This window comes from Galeopterus variegatus, unplaced genomic scaffold, assembly GCF_000696425.1.
Source record: "Galeopterus variegatus unplaced genomic scaffold, G_variegatus-3.0.2 Scaffold10081, whole genome shotgun sequence".
NCBI classification, from domain to species: Eukaryota; Metazoa; Chordata; class Mammalia; order Dermoptera; family Cynocephalidae; genus Galeopterus; species Galeopterus variegatus.
Genome location: NW_007736192.1, coordinates 1 through 5,692, shown reverse-complemented (window position 1 = coordinate 5,692; position 5,692 = coordinate 1). Strand labels below are relative to the sequence as shown.

Here is a 5,692-nt window from a genome sequence, read left to right as displayed (position 1 = left end):
CATCCAGAAGAGCAGTGTGAGGAGCTCTGCAGACCTCCTCCCCAGTGAAACAAGCATAACTGGTGAACATTTAAAAAAAATTTTTTTAAAAACATGAACATCATTATGCCCACAAACTCGATAACAGAGTGGACCAATTCCTTGAAAAACACAATCTACCAAAACCTACACAAGGAAAAATAGATCATCTGAATAAGCCTATACTATTTAATAAACTTAAACGATACTTTATCTTTCCAAAATAGAGAGCACCAGGCCCAGAAGATTTCACTGGTGAATTCTACCAAATATTTAAAGAACAAATGATACCAATTCTCTACAATATCTTTCAGAAAATAGATGCATAGGGAATACTTCCTAACTGTTCTATTAGGCCGACATTATTACCCTGACACCAAAACCAGATAAAGGCTTCACAAGAAAAGAAAACCACAGACCAGTATCTCTCATGAACATAGACGTAAAAATCCTCCACAAAATATTAGCACATTGAATCCAACAATGTATTAAAAGCATTATACACCACAACCAACTGGAATTTATTCCAGGAATGCAAGGCTGTTCAACATTTGGAAATCAATTAATTGAATCCATCACATCAATAAGCCAAAGAAGAAAAATTATATATCAACAGATGCAGAAATTTTTTTTTACAAACTCCAACACCCATTCATGATTTAAAAAAAAAAAAAAAAAAAACTCTCAGCAAACTAGGAATAGAGAAGAACTTCCACAACTTTATAAAGAACATCTGCNATCTGATAAATTTTTCTCCAGTCATTAATAGTCTTAAAAGTTCATGTTTACAGTCCCACATCCAGAAGAGCAGTGTGAGGAGCTCTACAGACCTCCTCCCCAGTGAAACAAGCATAACTGGTGAACATTTAAAAAAAAAAATTTTTTTTTTTAAATGAACATTGTTGGGCAGAGCCCGTGGCGCACTCGGGAGAGTGCGGCGCTGGGAGCTCTGCAGCGCTCTCGCTCTGGGTTTGGATCCTGTATAGGGATGGTTGGTGCGATGTGCTCACTGGCTGAGCGTGGTGCAGCTGGTCACAAAAAGGACAAAAAAAAAAAAAAAGAACATTGTTATGCCCAGAAACTCGATAACAGAGTGGACCAATTCCTTGAAAAACACAATCTACCAAAACTTACACAAGGAAAAACAGATCATCTGAATAAGCCTGTATGTACTATTTAATAAACTGAAACTATACTTAATAACTTTCCAAAATAGAGAGCACCAGGCCCAGAAGATTTCACTGGTGAATTCTACCAAATATTTAAAGAACGAATGATACCAATTCTCTACGATATCTTTCAGAAAATAGATGCATAGGGAATACTTCCTAACTGTTCTATTAGGCCAACATTACCCTGACACCAAAACCAGATAAAGGCTTCACAAGAAAAGAAAACCACACACCAATATCTCATGAACATAGATGTAAAAATCCTCCACAAAATATTAGCACATTGAATCCAACAATGTATGAAAAGAATTATACACCACAACCAACTGGAATTTATTCCAGGAATGCAAGGCTATTCAACATTTGGAAATCAATAAATTGAATCCATCACACCAATAAGTCAAAGAAGAAAAACTATATGATTATATCAACAGATGCAGAATTTTTTTTTTACAAAATCCAACACCCATTCATGATTAAAAACTCTCAGCAAACTAGGAATAGNAAAAGTGTACATATTCAGAAAGAAGAAATAAAACTGCCTTTGTTCCCAGATAACATAATTGCTTATGTAGAAAATCCCAAATAATTGACAAAAACAAACAAAAAACCCACCCCTCTTGGAAATAATAAGCCAAAACAAAGTTGCAAGATACAAAGTTAATACCAGTCAATTGCTGTTCTATATATCAGCAATGAACAATTAGAATTTGAAATTAAAAACATAATAGAATTTACATTAGCACCAAAATAATCAAATAGGTGTAAACCTAACAAAATATATACAAGATCTATATGAGGAAAACTAGAAATCTCTGATGAAAAAAGTAAATAATCTAAATAAAGAGAGATATTCCATTTTTATGGACAGGAATACTCAATATTGTCAAAATGTTAGTTCTTCCCAACTTGGTCTACAGATTCAGTGCAATTCCAATGAAAATTCCAGCATGTTATTTTGTGGATATTGACAAACTGATTCTACAGTTTGTATGGAAAGGCAAAGGACCCAGAATAGCCAACATAATGTTGAAGGCGAACAAAGTTGACTGACACTACCCAATTATGCAGTGTGGTACAAACAAAGAATAGACAAATACATCAATGGAACAAAATTGAGTCCAGCTATAGACCCACACAAATATAGGTAACTAATCTTTGACAAAGGAGCAAAGGCAATTTAATGGAGAAAGGATATTCTTCTCAACAAATGGTGCTGAAACAGACATCCAAATGCAAAAAAATAATAAAAAAAATAAAAATCTACACATACCGTATACCTTTTATGAGAATTAACTAAAAATGGACCATAGATCTAAATGTAAAATGTAAAACTGTAAAACTCCTAGAAGATAACATAGGAGAAAGTCTAAGTAACCTTGGGTCTGGTGATAATTTTTAGCTACACCAAAAGCACAATCTATAAGAGAAAAAAAAGGATAAATTATATTTCATTAAAATTTAAAACTTCTACTCTGTCAAAGACACCTTTAAGACAATGAAAAGACAAGCTGCAAACTGGGAGAAAATATTTACAAAACACTTATTTGATAAAGGACTTGTATCCAAAATATACAAAGAACTTTTAAAACAGTAAGAAAACAAACATGGGCAAAAGATCTGAACAGATACCTTACCAAAGAAGACATACAGATGAAATAAGCATATGAAAAGTTGTTCAACATCGTGTCATTATGGAATTGTAATTAAATTGTATTAGAATGGCGAAAATCCAAAAACACTGATGACACCAAATGCTGGTGAGGATGTGAAGCAAGAAGACTTTTATTCATTGCTGGTGGGAATGCAAAATGGTTCAGCCACTTTGGAAGACAGTTTGGCAATTTCTTATTAAGTTAAACATAGTCTTACTGTACCATCCAGCAATTGCATTATTCCTTGGTATTTACCCAAATGGGTGCAAAACTTATGTCCACACAAAAACCTGCACACAGATGTTCATAGCAGCTTTATTCATAATTCCCCAAACTTGGAAGTAACCATGATGTCCTTAAATGATTAAACAGACTGTAATATACCCATACGATGGAACATTATTCACCAATAACTGGAAATGAGCTATCAGCCATGAAAAGACATGGAGGAGGAGGGAGGCCCAGTGGGAAGGGGGGACGGGGTGGGGACCGCTGGTGGCCAAGAGTTCCCTTGGGGTGGGCTTCCTCATCCTCCAAGGGTGGTTGGACTGCATCCTCTCCAGCCTTCTTACCCCTCGGATTTCTGGATTCCATTCTTTCTCCCTCCCAGCGGCCCGCCCGCTCGGCCTGGCCCCCGGATTCCGCCTGGTGGCGCCTTCCACTCGCCTCTACACGAGCTGAGCGTGGCTCCCGGAGGCCTGCGCAGCGGGAAGCTGCCGCTGCCGCCCGCATGCAGCTGGAGGAACGCGGCCTCCAGCGCGGGGATTTCTCGCTGTGGCTGTGCCCAGCTCGGCGAGAACCGCGCCTCAGTGCGCCTCGGCGACCGCGCCCTCGCCTGCCGCCTCCGTCTGCGCGTGGGCCAGGCCTCCAGTAGGTGGGGGTGGGACGAGGGGAGAGGGGCTGGGAGGAGGGCCCCCCATACACCGTCGCCCATTAGCAGGAATGGCTGGGGCACAGGGGCGCTCCAGACCCTGCCTGAGAGCCCCCAGAAGGAAAGAGGAAGGGGCTGGGGAGTTGGATGGCGGAGTGGAAGGTGCCCACAGAGAACACGTGTGTGGGGGGAGGGCCGTATGGAGAGACTGAATCACCCCTCGAGCTGCCGTTCCCCCACCCACAGCGTGAGTGTCCTGGTGGAGGTGGGGACGCACGTCCTCTGGGAGGAGGGGGAAGAGTGTGGGGCTGGAGTTATTCATTTCAGACTTCTGTAGCTCAGGGGGTGGGCTTCGTGGGGATCCTCAGGCAAGTCCTGGTGAATGGGAACTCAGTGCGCCTCGGCGACCGCGCCCTCGCCTGCCGCCTCCGTCTGCGCGTGGGCCAGGCCTCCAGTAGGTGGGGGTGGGACGAGGGGAGAGGGGCTGGAGGAGGGCCCCCCCATACAGCGCCGCCCCATGAGCAGGAAGGGCTGGGGCACAGGGGCGCTCTAGACCCTGCCTGAGAGCCCCCAGAAGGAAAGAGGAAGGGGCTGGGGAGTTGGATTGTGGAGTGGAAGGTGCCCACAGAGAACACGTGTGTGGGGGGAGGGCCATATGGAGAGACTGAATCACCCCTCGAGGTCCCGTTCCCCCACCCACAGCGGGAGTGCCCTGGTGGAGGTGGGGACGCACGTCTTCTGGGAGGAGGGGGAAGAGTGTGGGGCTGGAGTGATTCATTTCAGACTTCTGTAGCTCAGGGCGTGGGCTTCGTGGGGATCCTCAGGCAAGTCCTGGTGAATGGGAAAGGTAAACAATACTAAGTAAACGCAGGCAGGAGACAGCGCAAAGCAGATTTTGGGGGATTTACTTTAAGAATCTCCAGGTGCCAGGCACTGAGCTGAGGAGAGCGGGGTGTGGTTGCAGAAGAGAAATCTAAAGCAAGGACCCTGTTTCCAGGAGCTTCTGATGTGGTTGGTTTGCTGTGCTGGGAAAGTGTTTCTGTTGGGGCTGATCAAGTCTTCTTTCTCCTTTTACAGTGACTGCCAGCCCCTCAGGGTCTCTCAGGACCTCCGATTAGGTCATTTTGAATTGCTCCTTCAGCCTGCCTGATCACCCAACTTCTGTGCACTGGTTCTGGGGCCAGGGCCAAGTCCCTGTCCAGGAGTCCCCCCATCACCACTTGGACGAAAACTTCCTCTTCCCACCGGAAGTCAGCCCCTCAGACTCTGGGCCCTGGGGCTATGTCCTCACCTACAGAGATGGCTTCAATGTCTCCATCATGTACAACCTCACTGTTCTGGGCAACTCACCCAGGTGGCATTCACACTTGACCACAATCCCTTCCTGCCTCGCCCCCCACCCACCCTGAACTAGGTCCCCAAACCAGGTTCTTGCAGCTATTGCTGCCTGTGATTGCTCCGGGTCTCCCTGTCACCTGTCCAACCCCCTTCTGGCAGCCTTTCTGGGTTTCTGAGCATCCTCAGTTGATCCACCTCATTCTGCTCCTTAGCACTCTTCCAAGGTGGACCACCTCCTTCACTCTGCTGCCTCCCTCTCTGCAGTGCCAGCACTCCCCCCTGTGGCCCCCCACAGCTTTGACTTTGTGTTCCCTTTTCTCTCTAGGTCTGGAGCCCCCAACCCCACTGACAGTGTTCACTGCAGTAGGTTCCAGGTTGGAGCTGCCCTGTCACCTGCCTCCTGGTGTAGGGACTTGTTGCTTTGCGTTGCTTCCCCCCCATGGGTTTGTCAACCCACTTTCCCTGGGTGACAGAGATGCAAAGGATTACTCAAAGCCCATATCTACTGAGCAGTGAGAGGCCCTGAAGTGGTTAATGTCCCTCTGGGACGCTCAAGCGAGAGCCATCCCTTCCTTGTGAAATTAACACTGAATTGGGGTTCTCTTCCTGCATTTATTTTCCAGACCAGGAAGAGAACA

The 5,692-nt window shown here is 45.1% G+C and overlaps 1 pseudogene; it reads left to right on the top strand.

Moving 5' to 3' along the window:
• The first annotated feature begins 3,288 nt into the window (after positions 1–3,288).
• Positions 3,289–5,497, top strand: LOC103609780 (annotated as a pseudogene).
• Positions 5,498–5,692: the final 195 nt, after the last annotated feature.